This window comes from Saccopteryx bilineata, chromosome 8 (assembly GCF_036850765.1).
Source record: "Saccopteryx bilineata isolate mSacBil1 chromosome 8, mSacBil1_pri_phased_curated, whole genome shotgun sequence".
Taxonomy (NCBI): Eukaryota; Metazoa; Chordata; class Mammalia; order Chiroptera; family Emballonuridae; genus Saccopteryx; species Saccopteryx bilineata.
In genome coordinates this window covers 68604201-68628024 of record NC_089497.1, presented here as the reverse complement: position 1 = coordinate 68628024, position 23824 = coordinate 68604201, and the positions used below count along the sequence as shown (strand labels likewise).

The 23824-nt window shown below is 38.9% G+C and overlaps 1 protein-coding gene across 7 annotated transcripts in view; it reads left to right on the top strand.

Annotated features, from left to right (window-relative positions):
- MAP3K13 (mitogen-activated protein kinase kinase kinase 13) overlaps positions 1–23824 on the top strand; it is a 182495-nt gene that overhangs the window by 81669 nt on the left and 77002 nt on the right. The window contains exon 1 of one of the 7 annotated variants that reach the window (XM_066240643.1): positions 5141–5218. The exons of 5 other annotated variants lie outside the window; for them this stretch is intronic. The gene's annotated coding sequence lies outside the window, so the exon portion shown is untranslated. Of the gene's footprint in view, positions 1–5140; positions 5219–12265; positions 12330–23824 lie in introns of those variants that run through there. One more of the 7 variants, XM_066240646.1, reaches the window with a different exon arrangement.

Genomic DNA, 23824 nt, shown 5'->3' with positions numbered 1-23824 from the left:
TAGTAAAGAAGAGAGATGTGACATTGTGACACGTTCCGCCCTGGGCAGCTCCTGAACCTGAATAATCCAATAGCATTTTTCAACTGCCTCACTTTGAGCAATTTATATTCTAGCATGTACCTGGTTGTCCTTTCTAGTGAGAGAGGAAGCAAAATATTTGTTATTTCTTATCACCTAGCCTTGTCATGTTTACCTTGTATAATCAATATTTAGTTTTGAGAATTTCATATTCTAATCTTTTCTCGTGAAACAAGGCGTCTAGATTATGGCTCTAATGATATCTTTAGAATTTCCTTATTAATGACTCTTCCAACTATAAACTCATTTCATTTCACAATTACCTGAGGATTTAGAATTCTGTTTTGTTTCTCATCTTGGCATTGCCCTCACTCCTTGTTTTTCTGAGTTCATTTAAACTCACTAGTGTTACAAAGGGAGAGCTTCTGCCTAATTCTGAACCAGATCTTTGTCCTATATTCAGACAACTATGGTTTCATATTTTGCTATTTTTAAATGTACCGGGTTAAACAAATGATATAGTTTCCTATCTTTGTAAACTTCTAAACTTATTTCAAAAATTTTTGGTGTGTACCTTCCAAGACTTTGTTGAAAGTAGCAATTTCAGAGTAATTTTAAATTATTGAACTCTACTAGATCATTGCCAGATAAAAAGACTGAATTCTTAGGATTAAAAAAAAATGTTTAATAATCAGACTCATCATAAGAGATGATGATCAGATTCTGGTTTTTTTATATATGTTTTGCTGAGAGAAAGCTTTATTTCCATGCAAGAAATATAGTCTGCATTATGGATTTAGTAAAGTAAAACTGTCCCTTTAAGACCGAGAGTGGCTATAGAATTTCCCTCTCTTCACTCCTAGTGGCTGTGTTCTAGATTATATTTATTTTCATGTATAGTGTACTTGTAGGGAAAAAACAATAACTCTTAATTGTTTAATATCAAACAATAAAATCCTGTGTATCAGTGACTGTCAATAGATGGCTTTCTGTTTAAAAATTGAAGCTGCTCCAGAAGTAGGAATTAATTTATTTAGTAAACAAAGTCAGTCAAAGCAGAGCCATGTCCTGAGGAACTGCCAAAAGAATGGCTCCTAAGGGCGAGAGGCCACATCTAATGGTATATGATGAAGCAACCACACCTTGGACGGCAGAACTGGTCAGTTTGGTTTGCACTGTCTACCTACCCTCTCTTGATGTGCTACCACTGAATTAATTACTTGGGTAGTTCAGATGAATCGAGATAGTCAAGATGGCCAATTCTGCCAAGCTGGCAGCCTGACCCTTGCAATTTTAATTAAAATAAACAACTTTCCCCCCCAAACACTCTTTTACTTTAAAAAATTGTAAAGGTATCACTTTTCTGCTCTGTGTTAGTTATTATTCCTCAAGGATATGGAGGAAGGAAAGATTTAGAAGATGCCATCTTTGCCCCTAAGGAATCTAGAAGGTGAGTTACTATCCAAGATACAGTGTGTGGGTCAGAAACTGGTCTCCATAAATAGACTTTAAGATTGGAATTACCTGGGGGCGGATGCTCACTTGCGCTCTTTCTCTACCCCCCCCCCAACATCTCTCTCTCTTTCCTCTTCAGTGATTTTTAGTACTGTGTATTTAGAGAGTTGTTCAGCCCTCACCATGATCAATTTTAGAACATTTCATCGCTGCAGAGGGAAACCCCATATCCATTAGCAGCCGATCCTCATTTCCCCTCAGCTCCCTCCCCCGCCGCCATCCCTGGGCAACAACTAATGTGATTTTTCTATATTCAGATTAGCCTGTTCTGATCATTTCATAGAAATGAAATCATTCAAGGTATAGGTTTTTTTTAATGACTAGCTTCTTTAGCTTCTTACGAGGTTTTCAAAGTTCATCCATGTTATATTAGTGCTTCATTCCTTTCTATTACTGAATATCACATTGTACAAATATACTACTTTTATCCGTTTCATTGATGGACATTTGGGTTGTTTCCACTTTGGACTGTTATGAATACTGCTACTATATAAATTTGTGAACACTTTTTTGTGTGAAAATATGTTTTTATTTCTCTTGGTTATATACCTAGAAGTAGAATTACTGGGTCATATGATAACGGTACAGTTAACATTTGCCGGAAATACAAACTGTTTTCCAAAAGCTGCTGCACCATTTCATATTTCCAGCAGCACTGCATGAGGTTTTCCACTTCTCCACATCCTCACCAACACATTATTTTTCTTTTTGACTAGAGACATCTTTGTAAGTTTGAAGTGGTAACTCCTGTGGTTTTGGTTACATTTCCCTAATGCCTAATGATATTGAGCATCTTTTCATGTGCTTCTTGACCATCTGTACTTCTTCTTTGCAGAAATGTCTATTCTATTCACCTTTAGCCCATTTAAAAAATTAGTTAACTGTATTTATCTTTTTTATTATTGAATTTAAGTGTCCCTTATATATTCTGGATACAAGTTCTTTATCAAATATATGGCTTGCGAATACTGTGTTATATTTTGTGGGTTTTCTTTTCACTTTCTTGATGTTGTTTGCTGCACAAAATTTTAGATTTTGATAAAGTTCAATTTCTCTATTTTTTCTTTTGTTGCTTGTGCTTTTGGTGTCATATCTAAGAAGGTTTTGCCTAACCCAAGGTTTAGGAAAATTTACTCCTGTTTTTTTCTAAGACTTTTATAGTTTTAGCTCTTACATTTAAGTCCATTTTGAGTTCATTAATGTGCATGGGTTCAATTTCATTCTTTTGAAGGAGGGTGTCTATGCAGGTCCAGCAATATTTGTTTACAAGACTGCTCTCCCACTCCTCCCCCAATTGAATAGTCATGTCATTCTACCAGGAAACTTAAAAAAATACTGATGCCATGCTCCTGCCTCCAGAGTTCATATTTAAGTAGTCTGTGATGGGCCTAGACATCTGTATTTTCTAAAGGCTCCCCAGATGATTTTAATTTGCAGCCAGGGTTGAAAACTATTGGTGTGGACAAAGGGATAGTCTTAGAAAAGAAGAGGAGAGGATGAGTTAAGACACACAATTCTGATATAGAAATGAAAGAAGTGAGGAATATTAAGAAGATTCAGGCCCTGGCTGGTTGGCTCAATGGTAGAGCATCAGCCTGGCGTGTGGAAGTCCTGGGTTCGATTCATGGACAGGACACACAGGAAAAGCGATCATCTGCTTCTCTACTCCTCCCTTCTCTCCTTTTTCCTCCCCCTCTCCTCCCCTCCCACATCCATGACTCATTCAAGCAAGTTGGCCCTGGGCACTGAGGATGGCCTCACCTCAGGTGCTAAAATAGCTCAATTGCCAAGCCACAGAGCAGCGGCCTCAGATGGGCAGAGCATTGCCCCATAGGGGGCTTGCTGGGTTGATCCAGTTGGGGCACCTGTGGGAGTCTGTCTCTGCCTCCCCACCTCTCATTTAATAATAATAAAAACTAAATTGAATTAAATTTTAAAAAAAGAAGATTCATACCAGAAAGCATGGATTTTCTTGCTAAGTAGGAGTTAGTCATTTTCAAAGGGTGAGGACATAATTGGAAGTTAGTGAAATATGTTAAATTAAAAGAAGAAAAGAAACTAATATTTATTAAGCACCTTCTACTTGCCTATAAATCTGCTAAGAGCTTTCACATACATTATTTCATTTAAACTATAACCCTCACCCTGGCCAGGTAGCTCAGCTGGTTAGAACATTGTCCTAATACACCAGGGTTGCAGGTTTGATCCCCAGTCAGGGCACACACAGGAATCAACCAAAAGGCCCTGGCCAGTTGGCTCAGTGATAGAACATCCACCTGACATATGGATGTCCCAGATTCAATTCCCAGTCAGGGCACCCAGGAGAAGCACCTATCTGCTTCTCCACCCCTCCCCCTCTTGTTTCTCTCTCCCCCCCTTCCTCTCCTGCACCCATGGCTTGATTGGAGTAAGTTGGCCCCAGGGGGGGGGCTGAGGATGGCTCCATGGCCTCACCTCATGTGCTAAGAAGAGCTTGGTTGCTAAGCAATAGAGCAATACCCCAGATGGGCAGAGTATTGCCCCCTACTGGGCTTACTGGGTGGATCCCAGTCAGGGTACATGCAGGAGTCTGTCTCTCTGCCTCCCCTCTTCTCACTGAATTAAAAAAAAAGGATCAACCAATGAATGCATAAATGAGTGGAATAACAAATCTATATTGCTTTCTCTTCCTCTCTCTCTCAAAATCAGTCAATCAATAAAAATTTAAAATACAACCTTCATGATTATGATGTAGGTACTATTACTCCCATTTTACAAATGAGAAAACAGGTTCAGAAAGGGTCTGACTCAGGGGTCCCCAAACTTTTTACACAAGGGGCCAGTTCACTGTCCCTCAGACCGCTGGAGGGCCGGACTATAAAAAAAAACTATGAACAAATCCCTATGCACACTGCACATATTTTATTTTAAAGTAAAAAAACAAAACGGGAACAAATACAATATTTAAAATAAAGAACAAGTAAATTTAAATCAACAAACTGACCAGTATTTCGATGGGAACTGTGCTCCTCTCACTGACCACCAATGAAAGAAGTGCCCTTCCAGAAGTGCGGCGGGGGCTGGATAAATGGCCTCAGGGGGCCGCATGCGCCCCGCGGGCCGTAGTTTGGGGACCCCTGGTCTGACTCAATTTTCAAATTCAGTTCTAATTCTTTTTTTTTTTCTGACACAGATAGCGAGAGAGACAGAGAGAGGGACAGACAGGAAGGGAGAGAGATAAGAAGCATCAATCCTTTGTTGCAGTGCCTTAGTTGTTCGTTGATTGCTTTCTGATATGTGCCTTGACCCAGGGGCTACTGTAGAGCGAGTGATTCCTGCTCAAACCAGCAACCTTGGGTTCAAGCCAGCGACCTTTGGGCTCAAGCCAGCGACCATGGGGTCATGTCTATGATCCCACGCTCCAGCCAGAGACCCCCATGCTCAAGCTGGTGAGCCCGTGCTCAAGCTGGATGAGCCCGCACTCAAGCTGGTGACCTTGGGGTTTCGAACCTGGGTCCTCTGCGTCCCAGTCCAATGCTTTATTCACTGCACCACTGCCTGGTCAGGCTCAGCTCTAATTCCTAATCCCATTATTTCTCTTCATTTACCATGAATTTTGATCATTGAGTCCTACCAGGAGTTGTTATTGGTGCAGTCCAGCATGAATCTTTCATCTTCTGTAGGACTGCTCTGGACTGGACAAAGGGTAAGAGAAGTATGGTGGTTGGGGCCATACAGGGGTGTGTTGGCACAGTAGAAGATACAAGAGTGGGAGTAAAAGATTTTCATGTGACACCTAGTTATGGAGCCGAGGCTGGCTATACTCTGCCTAGATGCAACTGGCAGGAAGAAGTCTAAGAGGATGGAGGGCCAGTATCTGAGGCATGCAAGGATGAGCAAAGGCAATTATTTTGAGACCACGATGGAAAAGAGGATATATCAAATAAAATCTTTAGGTGTAGAAGTGTTAGCATTCATTTGATCAACAAATATTATTGAGCATTTACTATATGTTCTCTGTACTGAGTACACAGCAGTGGAAAAAACACAAAAATTCTTGCCCTCTTGGGCTTATTTTATTGGGGTGGACAAAGAATGAATAAGTAAATTGTGTTTAGATGATGATAAATGTTAAGGAGCAAAATAAAAGTGGGAGGGGACTAGAGAGTGCTGGGGTTAGGGAAGAGTCAAAAAGAGACCTTTTTGTTGTATAGTCTTTGTGCAGACATAGATTCCTCGAAGAGACTGAGGAACCATCTAACTGAGGTTGACCAGTCAGGCATTTTGGATAAAGAGTTCTAAGTACTAAAACTTAAAGTTGATAGTATTAACCTTTTGTTTACCACTTCATCCCAGCACCCAGCAGAGTAGACATTCATGAACATTTGTTTATTGTGTGACACAATTTTTTTGGATTAGTGAGTTGTCCACTGGGTGGAGGCCAGGGCAGGGCTGGTGCTTGGGAGATATTTTCAAACTCTGCGTGCTGTCCTATTAGTATTGATCCTTCTAGGTATGTTTGTAAGTAAAATGTAAGCCTTTTTTCTCTACCTAGAAAATTGCTTATATTAATAATGGATAAAAATCAACACGACGTCTTTTACCTTCCGTAAGGCACAAGATGCGATGAGAGAGGAACTGGACTAAGACTACGTACAAGGACCTATACAGCAGTCTCAGGTCACCTTTGGCAAGACAATTCTCCCAACTTTTTAAATTTTTTTCTCAGCTTTGGATTTAACATACAAGATGAAGAAATTGTTTTTCATGATCTCAAATGTCCTTTCTAACTTTAACATGGTAGAAGGATCTTACAATCTGGTTATTACCAAGATCAATAGGCAAGTGACAATTTCTAAGACAATTTGGTTAAAATCTTTTACTCTAATTCTTTCATAGCAACTTTGTAGAGTTTTAGCCCCCTTGGGACGCTGCTATACTTAAGGAGGCGGAGAAAGTGTCAGAAGTGTCACGAGATGCCTGGGTGACATACAAAGGTTAAATCACTTTCAGATTTGCCCAGGGACTTCCTTGTAAGTGGGAATAGAGTCCTGATGAGATCTGACCTTACCATCCTTTAGCATGCCTGTCATAAATGTCATCTGGCTTGACCATTGTTCTTTGTAGTCAAGAGAGAGTTTTCATTACATGAGAATTTGGGAGTCTGGGCTAATATGGAATGTGACTACAGATGATCTATCTAATAACCTCAGTTTTGTTGTGTGTTGTAGCCTTTTCCTTGACCTGACTTTCATTAGTGCTATTAAGAAACAAAACTCATCATATTTGCACTTTCTGTCCATCTCTTACTACCTCCTATCATTCTCTAACTCAGGCTGAAGCTTGATGAAGATAGAAAGACTGCAGTAAATAAGAAAATGAAGACGCATTAAATGAGTATAACCAGTGTTTGAAAAAAATAAGATTTTATTTGCATGAGAGTTACTAGCTTTTGAAAATTACTCTTTTGTCCAAATAAGAAGTTGGTTGATGGATTGGTGTTTTAAGTTTGCAGATCTTTTTTGTCAAAGAAAAAATAAATTAATTAAAAATATTATAAAACAAAAAACTTCTTTTTTATATTTGTGTTCATCAATCTAAAATTTTTCTTATATCCTTTTTTATTTGTATAAATAGTCAAGCAGAGAAGGCTAATGCTAGTCCTAACATCTACTATAATTTCAATAGTGGTTCCATTTAGTAATAATACTTATATGTGTAGCAGTGTGGTGAAAATAGCTTTCAGAAAGAAATGATATATTGCAGGACAGTCCTAAGAGAATGTGTAGTAACTGTGCAATTTTAGTTGTTTAAAATTTTTGAGAAAAAACAATGTAAGACAGATGGTATTGTTTTTAGTGTGCTTACTTGTATTGTAAACTCCTGGGCTGGGGGTAGTAGTAGAATTGAACTTTACTCGAAGGATATGTTTGTGAAATTCTAGATTCTGAGGGTAAAGGGCTTAGAAGTAACCAAAGACAAAGCACTGGAGAAAGGTGATGGAGGGCCCAGGGAGACTGGCCGAGCTGATGGCTCAGGGATGGGTTCAGGCAGGTGCAGCCAAGACAGCGGTTTCCATCTTCAACCAAAGAAAGTAGAGCCGGGACCCAAACGGAAAAAGACGTTTTTAGAGACCTAAGGAGGGCTATCACAGTTGCTATTTTCAAAAGAGAGCTCAATTTGCAAAATAAGCCCACTGAGGCCTCTTATTACCCCCAAGGCACTGAGCCTGCATTTCTAGTAGCTGTTCCCCCTGCCTTTAATGGGACGCATTAGGCTATCTGCAAGCGTGTATAATTGAGACTCCTGAGATCAAGCCCACCAGAATACAAAGCCATGACCACTTTTTCCAGGGAAAATAGTCTTTTGAGGAAAGTGAGATTAAGCATTTTACTAATTACTCACCAGTTATTTCCTGTCATATAATAAATTCAAATACATATGTACACTAAGGAGAAACAGATGCAGCATACCTTTGGATATTTCTAGTCACTATTTTCTAGATGTAAATTACAGGCTCATTTAAAACCTTTGCCAAAGGTAGAAACTCCTGGGAAATACCCACCTGATACTGCAGCTGCTAGGGTCAAGAGCCAGTGTGAAAAGACATTGTACTGCTTTGCCAGGTTTTCCCTCCCTTCTCCTCAGCTCCCCCCTCCTATTTCTGGCCATGTTTGAACAGAATTTCTTCCATCTGTTTGTCTAATCAAAAATAACTGAACATTTGCTTTATACTGCTTGTGTTAATTATCAAACCTAGGCTCTAATCTCATCCTTAAATATTCTCAGAGACTTGGAGACAGGATTAGATTTTTGTGAGAAGAAAAAACAATTACATAATCCGTTATGTTTTCTGTAGTGATCTTTTCTCCAAACAGGGCTTCTGCCCACACACACTGAGACAGAACTCACTCCTTGTCACCTGCTCTCCTCTGATCAAAGTTGTCTACGTTGACACGGATTTCCCTTAACTGAATTTTGTAGTGGCTTTTGTTAGAATCAAAGTGCCTTTGCCATGAATTGTTTTATAAATGCTTCTCTCTTTTTTCTGCTACCTATTTGAAAGGCCATGGAATAGTTTTAAAAACAAAGAACAGCTAGCCAACCAGATTCTAAAAGCTTTGGACCAAGTCTGGAAAATAAAGAGAAATGACCAAGATAACCTCATTATTAATGCCGAGTGAAAGGGCCTGTAGGGCAAGGAAAAGGGAGTCACTGCAAAGGAGTACCTATTCAGGTAAAAAAGAAAATAATGTCATTACTATGAAAATAGTTTGCCAGGCTCGTGATCGATATGAACCATAATTGTGCTTTACCTGAACTGCATATGACCTGTACTCAGAAATGTGTTTACTCTGGAGAGTAGTTATGCATTGGAATGGACTGTGTCCTGGACTTGGAGATTCAGGGTGAGGAAACTTAGTCTGGAGGCTTTCATCTTCTATGAGAAATCTCCTCTGGTTTATTCCTGAGTAGCCGCAAAGACCAAAGACCAGGAAACTAAGGTTGGGGGCCTTGTTTTGAGACCTAGTCCTCCATTGCTGTATATTGTCACAGAAAACCAAAAAAGAAAAAACAAAAAACGTTTCTTTTTTTTGTGTGTATTTCTCTGAAGCTGGAAACGGGGAGAGACAGTCAGACAGACTCCCGCATGCACCCTACCGGGATCCACCCGGCACGCCCACCAGGGGCGATGCTCTGCCCACCAGGGGGCGATGCTCTGCCCCTCCAGGACGTCGCTCTGCCACGACCAGAGCCACTCTAGCGCCTGGGGCAGAGGCCAAGGAGCCATCCCCAGCGCCCAGGCCATCTTTGCTCCAATGGAGCCCCGGCTGCGGGAGGGGAAGAGAGAGACAGAGAGGAAGGAGGGGGGGGGGTGGAGAAGCAAATGGGCGCCTCTCCTATGTACCCTGGCCGGGAATCGAACCCGGGTCCCCTGCACGCCAGGCTGATGCTCTACCGCTGAGCTAACCGGCCAGGGCCCAAAAAACGTTTCTATGACAAATTTTATGAAGCAGATTCTTCAGATTATCTTATTTTTGTATGTAACTCATAAAATATAACATCTTTAAGAAAAACTACTCAATAAGAATTTTTTCAGATACTTTAATAGATTACTTTATAGAATGTTCCTAAATAATAAGAGAGAAAATAATTTTTTAAACTATATTTTTGTTTTTCAGTTGACCCATCCATATTGGCTGTTCTCCACCAGCCATGACAGAGTCTAATCAGTCGGACCATTCTGGCTAGCTAACCCACCTCCACAAAACCTGGCCCTATTCGCTGATGGTTTCTTTTGATGAGCTATAAACCAATTATTTTCTTCTCTTTCTTCTACCAAAAAAAAAAAGCATTAGCAGTTTAAAAACATGAATCCTGCAACAGACTTACCCATGGACCAGCTTACACAGTGCTTCTCCTAGTGGGGCCCTGGGACCACGGGCATCAGCATCACCAGGAGACTTGTTATAAATGCAGATTCTCAGGCCAGCCCCCAGAAATTCTGAGGGCTTAGGCATCTGTTTTAACAAGCTGCAGGTGAAGCTGATGCATACTGATGTTTGAGAATACTTGACTTACAGCAGAGCTTCTCAGACTTTTAATGTGCATAGGAATCATTTGAGGATTTTATTAAAAACCAGATTCTGGGTAATGTTGTCAGCATCTAATTCGCTTCCAGGTGACACGATGCTACTACTGGTCCATGGACCCCAATTTGCAAGTAGCAAGAATCCAAAGTGACAGCTCCTAACGGACTGAACTGGGGTTGGGTTGCATTTTCAGGGATCTGGAATGGTGTTGGTGAACATGTTAAGGACACTACTCTTTTATGGATTGTTGTTGTATTGACCAAGAGTTTGCTTAAAGGCTTTAATCACTGTAAAAAAAAAATAGAAGACTGGATAAAGAAGATGTGGCACAGATACACTAGGGTATGCTACTCAGCCATAAGAAATGATGACATTGGATCACTTACAACAAAATGGTGGGATCTTGATAACATTATACGGAGTGAACTAAGTAAATCAGAAAAAACCAAGAACTGCATGATTCCATATATTGATGGGACATAAAAACGAGACTAAGAGACATGGACAAGAGTGTGGTGGTTATGGGGGGGGGAAGGAAGGAGGGAGAGGGGAAGGGGAAGGGGAGGGGCACAAAGAAAACTAGATAGAAGGTGACGGAGGACAATCTGACTTTGGGTGATGGGTATGCAACATAATTGAACAACAAGATAACCTGGACATGTTTTCTTTGAATATATGTACCCTGATTTATTGATGTCACCCCATTAAAATTAATAAAGATTTATTTATATGAAAAAAAGAATCCAAAGGATTGGCACAAGCCACTCCAAGAACTACTGCAATAAATAGGCTCTATCAAAATTATAACTACCTCAGTAGTTCATGAGGAAATACTTCTACAGGAAGAAGTTTTGTGAATTAAAATATTAATCACAGCATTCTGTTAATAGAAAAAAAAGAAATAGCCTAACTCTTCAATAATCGGGAAATATAGTTGATAGTCATTACGTGCAAATTTAGTATTTGTGAACTTACCTATTCACTAAAATTTATTTTTAACCCCCAAATCAATACTTGTAACACTTTACAGTCATTCACAGACATGCGTAGAGCAGTGAAAAACTCGAGTTACCTAAAGTGTATGCACCCAGCTGAGATGGGGGAAGGCAACAGTTCTGCCTTCTTGTTTCAATGCTAATACTGTAAAGGGGTGACCTTTCAGAAGTTGATTCAGTGCCCTGTTTTTTGCATGATTGTGCTTTTTGTTGGAGATGTTGCTTTTTAAAATAGCCTCAACCAGCCTGACCAGGTGGTGGTGCAGTGGATAAAGCTACAGCATTGGCCTGGGATGCTGAGGACCCAGGTTCCAGACCCTGAGGTCACCTTTGGCTTGAGCACAGGGTCGATGGCTTGAGCGCAGGGTCACTGGCTCAGCAGGAGCCCCCTGGTCAAGGCACATATGAGAAGCAATCTATGAACAACTAAGATGCTGAAACTACAAGTTGATGCTTCTGATCTCTCCCTTCTTGTTTGTCCCTCTTTCTGTCTCCCTTTCTCTCTCTCTCCTTTCCTAAAAAAACAAAAAAACAACAGTGATAGTGCTGACTAATTCCTGAGTGCCAGAAGGCTATGATGTGCCTTATGGAGAAACTAGGCTTTGTTTAAGCATGATTTTATTGTGCTGTTGGCCATAAGTTCAGTGTTGATAAATCAACAATATATAGTAAGTAAAGTTTCTTTAAACAGAAGCACAAATAAAGCAAGGTTGTCAGTTGACAAAAATGTTGTAACCAGCTAATCCTGTATTTCCCCTAGGAGCAGTGGTTTGGTATTCACTAGGTCAGTGTTTGTGTTGACTTTATACAACACAACTATCACAAATAATAAGAATTAATTATAATTAATAGCCAATTGATATAATATATGCTATCATTTAAAAATGATAAAATGATACTGATGAAATTATGCAATCATGAAAAAAATGTATGCTGTAGTGATTAAGAGAAAAGAAACAAGAGACAAAGTTTCAAGTAGAGAACAATTAGTTATGTTTAAAATTTATTGAAGTACACTAAAATTTTTTGAGTTAGGGTGATAGAATTATTTTTTATCTATTTCTCAAATTTTTATAATATTGCCATATTGCTTTTATAATGTCACCTGTTAAAATTTGTCTTCCTAGTTATTCGGCATTGTGTCTGTGCCCTGGCTGCAGTTCTTCTGTGCTCCTGTCCTGAAGTTCTGCTTCCAGAGTTCCTGCCTGTCCCCGCTTGAGAGGTGGAGGTGGGGAGGAAGGCCTTTGCTTAGGCCTAGCAAAATTTGTCTTACTAGTTATTTCAGAGGTATTAGGTAGTAAGAGGGGCCATATTTTCACCTTCACGAGTGGCAGAGGCAGTACTTTCTGGTTAAGGAGCTGACCATATTAGGAAGGACTTATTAACATTAGTATAAGAAAGTATGCTGTGTTAAAGCAAATAAAAATTGTTCCCAGTCACACTGTGAATAACCAGTGTTACACATTGGAAAAAAATCCAGCGTGAAATCCAGATTACACACCTCTAGCAAAGGTAAACCAGGTACTTACTTGATAGATACTACTGGAATCATGCTTGTAATTAATTTGTCTTGCCTAATCATAGCTTCTCTCATTTCGACATTTTCCCACTCTTTTGACATTGTTGAGAACTTGGCTTCTAAAATTAGGCAGGTGATGGTTGAATCCTGGCATTTCTGTTTATCAACTACCTATGCCTTGTGTAAGTTATTTAATGTCTCTTAAGTTTCCCGCAATTATATCACAGGGATAATTCTAGAACCTAGTGAGTGTTCAATAAAAGGCTAAGCACAGTGCATAACATATACAGTACTAATCCCTGAATAAATCGTAGTTGCTACTATATTTGGCTTCATTCCCTTTATTGACTGTCTACTGTGTGAAAAAAAAGGCTGTCAGTTGATGACTGAGGAATTAAAAAGAAGTATTCCTGTCCATAAACATTCCCAGTCAACTTATAGAGATTGATATATATATACTATATTATCATATAATAGAACTGTGGTTCTCAAACTCCTTGATCTCAATATCAAAAAATTATTGAGGATTACCAAGGGCTTTTGTTTATATGGGTTATATCTTCTACATTTACCATAGTTGAACTTAAAACTGAGAAAAAATTTAAATACTATTTTTTAAATAAAAACCATTGCATATTATCATAAAGAAACTTTATTAATGAAAAATAACTGTAGCTCCCATACCTCCAAATATTGTGAGGAAACTAGTATTAGAGAAGAGATTTTTGCATGTTTCTTTAGTTTCTGACATAATACATTAGATCAGTGGTTCCCAACCCCCAGGCCGCGGACCGGTACCGGTCCATGGGCCATTTGGTACCGGTCCGCAGAGAAAGAATAAATAACTTACATTATTTCTGTTTTATTTATATTTAAGTCTAAACGATGTTTTATTTTTTAAAAATGACCAGATTTCCTCTGTTCCATCCATCTAAGACTCACTCTTTTTTTTTTTTTAATAAATTTTTATTAATGGTAATGGGATGACATTAATAAATCAGGGTACATATATTCAAAGAAAACATGTCTAGGTTATTTTGTCATCAAATTATGTTGCAAACCCCTCGCCCAAAGTCAGATTGTCCTCCGTCACCCTCTATCTAGTTCTCTGTGCCCCTCCCCCTCCCCCTAACTCTCTCCCTCCCTCCCTCCCATGTCCTCCCTCCCCCCCCACCCTTGGTAACCACCACACTCTTGTCCATGTCTCTTAGTCTCATTTTTATGTTCCACCAATGTATGGAATCATGTAGTTCTTGTTTTTTTCTGATTTACTTATTTCACTCCTTATAATGTTATCAAGATCCCACCATTTTGCTGTAAATGATCTGATGTCATCATTTCTTATGGCTGAGTAGTATTCCATAGTGTATATGTGCCACATCTTCTTTATCCAGTCTTCTATTGAAGGGCTTTTTGGTTGTTTCCATGTAAGACTCACTCTTGACGCTTGTCTCTATCATGTGATACATTTATCCGTCCCACCCCAAAGGCTGGTCCGTGAAAATATTTTCTGACATTAAACTGGTCCATGGCCCAAAAAAGGTTGGGGACCACTGCATTAGATGATAGCTAGGTCTTCATCTCCATTTCTGCTTTTATCTGCTGTTGTATCGAATGGCTTATAGTAACCACTGAGAAATTTCACTGTATACTTGTAAGGGAGTATCAATAAAAAAATAAAATGATGTCTTTATTTTTTAAGAGGATTTTTTATATGTATTAGGATGACATTGGTTAATAAGATTATATACATTTCAAGTGTACATTTCTGATACATGATCTGTGTATTGTATTGTGTGCCCACCACCTAAATTCAAATCACCTTTTGTCTCCATATATTTGGCCCTCATTACTACCCCACTTACCTCTCTTCCCTCTGGTAACCACCATTCTGTTATCTGTGTCTATGAGTTTCAGTTTTATTCCCACGTATGTGTGAAATCATGCAGTTTTTAGCTCTTTCTGATTTACTTATTTCACACAGTATAATGTTCTCAAGGTCCATCCATGTTGTTGTAAATATCATTATTTCTATATATGTGGTACATATATACATCTTCTCCCATTGTATATATGTACCACATCTTCTTTATCCAATCCTCTATCAAAGGACACTTCGGTTTTTCCACGTCTTGGCCATCATGAATAATGCTGCAGTGAACACAGTGGTGCATATATCTTTGTGAATAAATGTTTTCAAAATCTGAGGGCAGTACCCAGAAAAGGGGTTCCTGGGTCATATGTTCATCCTAATCTTAAGTTTTTGAGGAGCATCCATACCATTTCCCATAGTAGTTGTACCAGTTTACATTCCTACGAGCAGTGAATGAGGGTTTCTTTTTCCCCACAACATCTTATTATGAAAATAGTTCTGACCTTACAGATCCCCTAAAAGTTCTCAGGGATCCCCAGGAGTGCCCAGAGCACACTATGAGCACCACTGCATTGAATGTGAGTATGAAGAAGAGAAAGAATAGCTAACATCTATATTATGCTTACGTATAACATTTATTATTGTGCCAGACACTATTCATAGTGATTTACTGTATTTCCCCATGTATAAGATGCTCCCATGTATAAGATGCTCCCATGTATAAGATGCTCCCATGTATAAGATGCTCCCATGTATGATGCACCTTAATTTTGGGGCCCGAAATTTGAAAAAAAAAAGTATTACATAAAGTAATTGAACTCAAGTTTCATTAATCATAAAATTCATACAACTCCTCATCACTGTCAAAATTCCCATCACTTAGCTTGTCCTCATCTGTGTCTGATGACGAATCGCTGTCTTCAACAGTGAGAGTAAAAACAAGTGCGAAAAGGCGGGAAATGCAAGTAAAAAAACTACAACCACTTTATAAGACGCACCCAATTTTTAGACCCCAGATTTTTTGGAAAAGGGTGCGTCTTATACATGAGAAATACAGTATATACTTAAACTTCACAACAACTCTATGAGGAAAGTGCTATTGTTATTTTTCCTAACTTCCAGATAACATCAAAGCACAAAGGGCTAGTTCCTCAAAGTGGAGCCACATTTAGTTTCAGATACTCTGGATCCAGGGTTCGAACCCTTTTCTATGCTGCTGTACTACTTTCCTACTTGGGAACTAAGGAAGATTTCGTAGAGAAGACATTTTTCTTAAGGGATATGCAAGAATAGGAGTTCTTGTAAATGATCTTGAGAGAACACTTCATGGCTACTAAATATAGAACAGGATTTTATTCTTGGGAATGTTTTCAGCCTTCAGCTTTAACCAATAAGCTGCTTCTAAACCACTTTACATTCAGATTTTTTAATTGCATGAACGGCACTGCCTTATATATACCAGTCTGTCCAGGGTTCCAAGAGCTGCCAGTTAATGCAGTTTCAAGGCTAAGAAACAAGATTGCCCCATGTTTTTATTGTGATAAAATATACATAACATACAATTTACAATTTTAACCATTTTTAAGTGTACACTTCAGTAGCATTACATACATTTATATTGCTGTGCAATCATCACCATCATCTATCTCTAGAACTTTTTTCCCAAACTGAATTGCTCTACTCATTAAAGAATGACGTCCCCTCCCCCTCCCCCCAGTCACTGACAGTTAACATTCTACTTTCTGTCTCTATGAATTTGACTATTCTAAGTACTTCATATTAGTGAAATTATTCAATGGTTGTCCTTTTGTGATGGCTTATTTCACTTAGCATAATGTTTTCAAAGCTCATGCATATGTGATATATTGGAATCTCCTCCCTTTTTAAAGGCTGAATAATCAAGCCAGCGTTTTGTTTGTTAAGAATAAATCATGGACCTGACCAGGTGGTGGTGCAGTCGATGGAGCATCCGCCCGGGATGCTGAGGACCCAGGTTCACCAGCTTAAGCGCAGGCTCATCTGACTTGAGTGAGGGGTCCCTTGCTTGAGTTTAGGATCATACACGTGACCCCATGGGCACTGGCTTGAGCCCAAAGGTTGCTGGCTTGAAGCCCAAGATCAATGGCTTGAGCAAGGGGTCACTGGCTCAGATGTAACCCCCCAGTCAAGGCACATATGAGAAAGCAGTTAATGAACAACTGAGGAGCCACAACAAAGAATTGATGCTTCTCATCTCTCTCTCTTCCTGTCTGTCTGTCCCTGGCTGTCTCTCTCTCTCTCTCTCTCTCTCTCTCTCGCTTAAAAAAAGAAAAAGAATAAATCATGGACACAAGACCTAAGGAAATATCAGTTAATAAAAAAAAGAATGTAAAATACTATAAATTTAAAGAAAGTAACATAAACCTGTAATGTACTATTTCTATGCCTTATTACAAAACTGCTATCTTTTTCTTTTTTTAAATTGATTGATTTTAGGAAGACAGAGAGGGAAAGGTGAGGAGGGGAGAGCATTTATTTGTTGTTCCACTTAGTTGTGTGTTCATTGGTTGCTTCCTGTATGTATCCTGACCAAGGCTTGAACCCGCAACCGTGGTGTTTCTGGATGATACTCTAACTAGCTGAGCTAACTGACCAGGGCTTACAAAGATATTATTTTTAACATTTATCCTAAGAGTCATAATGTTCTCTGGAAAAGAAGAATTTATTAGGAGATTGAAAGAAAAAAAAAGGAATGGCTGGGCAACGCTAGCAGCCAGGCTGAATACTGCCAGACTCTGCTTTCTTTTCCCTTTCTCATGCTTTTTTCTGCTCCCAGCTCCTTTCCCCCATCAGAGAAAGGAAAACAAAACCTTCTTTCTAGGAATGGCCATTTTATGGAACTGTTCACAATTTAAAATGCAGATCAGTTGAATATTTGACTCTATAAAATAAAAGCCAAAAGAAACAAGTACATTTCTATTTGATCATAACCTGTGGTTTTTGGGTGAGGGATGTGAGGAGATGGCTCCTGTGGGTCATGGTCCTTGAGAAGGATTTGTACCAAAAAGTTATTATTATGGGACCGTGCAGAGAACTGAGATTTCAGAATATGTTCTCGAATGACTAGAGTACGCTCGGCACTGGGCTAGGCACTGGAGACATCGCAGTGAACAACCTCGTCATGGCACTGCCCTCACAGAATTCACAGACCAGGAGAGCAGATAGTTACAGAGCAATTATAATATAGTGATATGTGCTCTTAGCGGTGGGTGGGTTGAGGAAGGTGAAAAAGTACAGGCAGCTAGAGGAGAACATAAGTAAAGCATCTAACGCAGACTTAAAGGATCCAGGAAGGCTTCCTTAAGGAAGTGATTCAAGACATGAACCCTGAATAACAAGCAAGAATTGGGTGGGAAGAACTGTACAGAGTGTGTGGCATGCAAAGAAGACTGCAAGTGCTAAATTCCAAAGACGAGAGAGAGAGCAGAGAGTGAAGGGGGTGAAGAATATGATTGAATTGTAGGGCTGGTATCAAACAAACATGAGGCTAGAGAAGCAAAGCATGTCAAGAGGGTCGGTCTTTATTCTAGGAATTTTATAAAGTTGAGTAGTATGTTCAGGATTACACACTAAGAAAAGCACTAAGGCTATGGAGAGAATGAAATAAGATGGAGAGACTAAAGATAAGGATAAAATTAGGGGATTGTTAAAATAATCTAAGCAGAGATGATGATGACCACAGGAAGGCCCATTGCAATGGAGAGATGTGCACCATTTAAGAGATATTCAGGAATTTAAAGGATACTTTTTAAAGGGTAAAATAATGATTCATACACACAAAATGATTGTGTCAAAGATTTTATTTAAGTCACTAATTAATGAGGGAACTGGTAGAATGTGTAAGAAAAATTCAGAGAACACACATATATGTAGGCACTAGGGTAATGCTGAAATGAATGTGCAATTAGGGGCAAACTGATTCGTATCCAGAGAGCATTAATAATCAATTGCATTTCACCACATACAATTCATTTGCATTTCCATGGACAAGACTCAGTTGCATTACTAGTGTGCTACCATTTTCAGAGGTACGAATATCTCCAAAACAAGGACAGCCTCACATAAACTAGGAATGGTGAAGTAGGCTAGGATACTCAGCAATTTTTTTCTGCCTGTTATGTCTTTGGTAATTTGAAGGAGAAGCATAGTAAGAAACAGGTTCAGGGAAGATAATGCACAGAGAAGTACAGGGTTGGGGCTATGAACCAGAGATGCTTATATTATGGGCAGTAGCAGAGGAGAACAGGAATGTGATGAAAGGTGGGATTAGCTGACTACAAAGTTTGAAGAATTATTCCCAGTAGTCCTCTGATTTATAGTGTCAGTGTTAGAACTCTTCATTTATCCTGTGTCCCTCTGTGCACCGGTGCCTAACACCTACTTGCCTGGCATAAAAGCCTAAAGAATGATGTTGATTAAGAATGTTGAGTTAGATGAAGTTATGAGAGCAGGCAGGGAGCAGTATCACATTGGTGACTACTTGTAGCCACTAAGTGGGAGGGTCCAGCACTGCTGCTGAGACATGGCAGGACAGTTGAGCCTGGAGCACAAGCAGGGCCAAAGTGGGGACCAGCTGTGATGGAGAAGGAATAGTGTTGTACAACTTGAGAGCACCCCTGTGATCACTCTGGATGCTAAGAGGCTGAAGCCTGGACACTCCTGGATTCTAACCATATAGCAGAGAAAATGAGACGTAAGTCATGATGTGAGAAATTCAATAATATGACCTCAAAAATATGCATAATGTGTTTTTGATTGAACTAAATTGATTTAATGAAAATAACACTGAAGATCGAGAACCATGTCCTGTTTATCTTTCTATCCCTTGGACACCTAGCATAAGATCCAGTAATTAGATTTCACAATGAAAACTAATATATTGGATTATGGCCTAAAAGAGTTCACGAGCTTGCCCCAGAGCATACAGCTGCTTAAGTCAATGGTTCTCAAAGTGTGCGCCAGGGCACACTAGAGCACCCTAGAAGATTTCCAGGTGCGCCCTATGGTATTCCAGAGAAATATGTGCCTATTGGGGATCAAAAAACCAACAGGGTTTTGGAGTTTAGATTTTTGGGGGACAGAGGTGTGGGGAATTGGCTGTAAGCTGACAGTCTGCCCACCCCCCCACCTCACTTGCCTGGTTAGGTTACAAAAGGCTGTTAAGCTGTGGTGCTGCATTGTTTACACTACCCCCCATGTTCCCTGGAAAGACTGGAGGCAAGTTTCTTCTATCCTTTGTTTGGTGTAAAGTTAAGATGATATGTATGGTGGGGGTTTTCTGCACTAAACACAATTAAGAGTAAAAAGAGAGGAATTCTTTAATGTATTGATGAGGAAATGAAGTTTGCCTTTCAAATATATGCCCAAACATTGAAGAAATCGCTAGGACACATCAGGCTCATGTTTCTCATAAACACAAGAATGAAAAAGCTTAACACATTCATGCCGGGACCTGCCGAATTTACTAAATCCTACTAAGAATGTATCTAGATATATAAAAAGATAAGTTTTTGTCGTTTTTATATTTTTTAACCCCTCTTTTTTACGAATTCTAAAAAGCATAACTCAAAAAATGTAACATAAAAAATGTTATTTAATTTCAGAATATATTTAATTTTATTGTATTTATTTCATTTAATTACCATAAAAGCACCCTTGGATTTTATATTTTTTCTTCAATATTTTACTTAACTATTATAACGTATTCCTCAGCAGTTTGTATATAGTGCACCTACAATTATTTGTAGGATTTTAAATGTGTCCCGACTTCAAAAAGTTTGAGAACTACTGGCTTCTAGGATTCATACTCAATTTTTCTGACACTAAAACTCCTGTCACCAGGATGAGTGATTACACTACAACATCTCATGGAATTTTCAGCCTACCAATTATTAAGAAAGATGAAAAGGTATTTTTAAAATTTCTTATGTTTTTAGTAACTAAAATATAACTGCAAAATTTAGATAAGCTTTTTCTAAGACGTAACTTTTTAAAAGGACCTAGTTTGGAATCAGGTGGGCCTGACAAGCTATCTACTAACCTAGTAAACTTGAACAAGTTATTTAACCTCAGGTTTTTTTCTCATCTATAAAATGATAATATTAACCTCAATGAAGGTATGAAGATTAATTGAGATAAAGTATTTAAAATAGATAAGCATTAAAAAAAATCAATGCTTTAACAGATACTGGCATTTTTTCTTTTAAGGCACTTACTTTATACCAAAACCTGCCTTTATTTGAACATGGCTATATTTAGCACTTAGTTCCTTTGCTTAAGTCTTGATCCATCTAAATTTAGTTTTTCCAATATAATTTTGGTAGAAATATTTTTATTTCTTGATATGTGTACCACTTATTTCAAGTACTTTGTTTTTCTCTCTCTCTTCCTAGTATACTGACTTTTCTCTTGCGTTCCGGTATTTCCAGGCTTTACCTGGAAATGTTTCCAGAATCACATTGCTGGATTACAACTTAAATTGGGTTTGGTTTGTTCTAGTTTTTTAAGTCCCATTTATTATTTCTCAGATGCAACAGGCATTTCTAATTTAACATCTATTTCTAATTCAGCTTTTCAAAATACCATCACAATTCAAGATTGTTTTAAAAATACTTTTTAGAAGTATTTCCTGGAAGTCCATAACTATATTATTTTCCTCTGACATTTCCTGAATATATGCAAATATCCTGAAGTCATAAATGGAAAGATATACCTATCAGACCTCTTGTGACAAAAGCATTTAAGGAAGTTTAAAATGGTATAATAAGGATTAGATCAGCTTCCCATTGTTGAGGAAGAGAAATGTTACTAAACCGTGGTAGAGCTCAATATTTCTTCAGAGAAGGGTTAATAGTACCTGCTCAGCCAACTTCCCATGGCCATTATGAGGGTCAAATGAGATTAAAATACAGGGTGGGGCAAAAGTAGGTTTACATTTGTGAGTACACGAAACACAGAGTTTATTCTTGTATTATTTATTAATTATTGTATTATTTTCCATGCAACTGTAAACTTACTTTTGCTTAACCCTGTATATGCAGCTACTTTGGAAACCCAGTATGAAACTGTAAGAGAACACAGTGATTATTGTTATTCTTCACACTCTCCTCATATAAGTCATAAGCACACAGGATAGTGGAGCACAACCCTAAAGGAAGTGTCTGTGTGCCCCCAAACTAATGAGAGCCGGTCATGATATTCTTCCTTCCTTCTCTTAGCTTTTCTGACTGGCAATCAGAAGGCTTAATGTGATGAAAGCCTATATGCTGTATTTGTGACTAAAGGCATTTAGACCTTTTCATTGCTGGGCGTTGTGTTTGCAGAGTTATTTATACCACCTAGCAACCTGGCCCAAGACAAACAGTCCCTATTAGCTACACAGTGACTGGCTATACCTGTGATTGCTCTGTTAATGTAACAGCAAACATTTACGTATCTAGAAGATGGCATTCCCCTCTCTGCCCCTTTTACTGTTAAATTAATATTTTTCTCTATTTGTTTTATGGTCTCCAAAACTAATGTGTACAATGAGAGAATTGAAAGACATAGGAGAGGTCATTTGGTTCAATCATCTAGGAGTCTTACAATTTCTCTGATAGATTGAGCATTTTCAGTAATGGGAATGCTAATCAGTTTTGAGATACTCTTTTCCATTGTTAGATTGTGCTGACTCCTTAGATTCACAGAATGTTTTTTAATCATTAAAAGGGGTTTTAGAGACCATTAGTTCATTTCCTTCAGTTTGCAGATGACAAAATTGAGGCCCAAAGAGGTTAGGTGACTTGCCCAAGGCCAAACTACTAATTTATGGCACAGCTGGGACTCCTGACTCCTGGTAGCTTATTTCCAAATCATTAAACTGCAAAGTGACTGAAGTCATAAACATTGAGTCATCAGTCTGATTCTTATAGTATCTTTGTCTTAGAAGTCATATGGCCAAAAAAGACACAAAAACACATTTTTCTGCCTGACATAAGGGTTGCTGAGTGGACTGGAGCCAGAGGCTTTTTAATATTCCTGTCAGGCTTTGGTCCAGGCCCATCAGTGGCAATGTGGGGGAGACAGGAGCAGAGCCTGCCATATGCCAGGGGGACTTTGAAAGGTCGCCTGGTCTGTGCCTTCCGTCTGGAAGGACTGCACCTAAAGGAAATGTGCAGACTTTTGTCCTGTGGAATGACTTGCTGGAAGCTGTAGGGTCACCCCTTGCCCTGGGGGGGTGGTGAAAAGGAGGACAGACACTGATTGGCTCTGATGGGAGACGCTGAGAGACTGAGAGGGATTTGAGGTATATGGACAGATTAGGGTGGAGGGAGGGCCATTGGAAGTGGTGTGCTGTAGAGAGCTGACAAGCAATGTTATCTCTTCTGAGAAATAACCAAGAGCTTTAAAAGGAGGACCTGGCAGCCCCTTTGAGCCTGTGATCCAATGGGCTAGCCTTAATATCTTTTTAGTTGTAGATGTAAAAATATTTATTTCAGGCTCATCAGATGCACCAGTAAGAAAGACATTTTCACTCTATATTTCAAACTTTTGACCTCATATCCTTGTAAAGACAGATGATCAGACTCATTCCCCAAAAGCAGAAAGCTTCAGTTGTTATTATCTATTTATTAATCTATGTACCTCTAGTATAAGCATGTATCATGGCCTGTCTTCATTTCTGTTTGTGGCTATCTCCCCTATTAGACTTGTGTTTTAAGGAACAGGGACTTTGTTTCTTTAAGTATGAAATATGTAAGGCAATCTAAAAGAGAGAGAGTCTGCTGTCTTCACACCTTTATATTCCCACATAGCTTCTAAGAAGCACTGTACAGCACCTAGCATACAGCAGGCACTCAGAAAGGGTTACTGAATTACAGCCTTAACTTCCTTCTTATGCCTGTACAATCCTCCTTTTTGTCCTTGCAGATCTGTAGACTCAGAATCATTTTCTCTGGGGCCCTACGCTCTCAGGGTCAATGCAAATATACACTGATATTCATGGAAATGGCTGCTCTGAAAGGCTCTCGAAACAGCAGTGCCCACATTTGACAGTTCTAATTGTAGATGATGTTAGAACTCAGAAGGAGTAAAGTGTTCTATTCAGAAGACTTAAATTTTAAATAAAGAAATGAAACAAAATAAAGGTGTAAATAGCTGATGGGAATGTTGGATGTGGCTTTAAATGGTAAAATTAGTTTGTTATCTGTGCACACTGTTGCATCCTTTTACCATGACTGATTTTTTGAGGAGAATCAAACATTGGCTCTGGAAAGACGGTGGGTTTTAAAGACAGGAAAACCGTTGGGTGGAG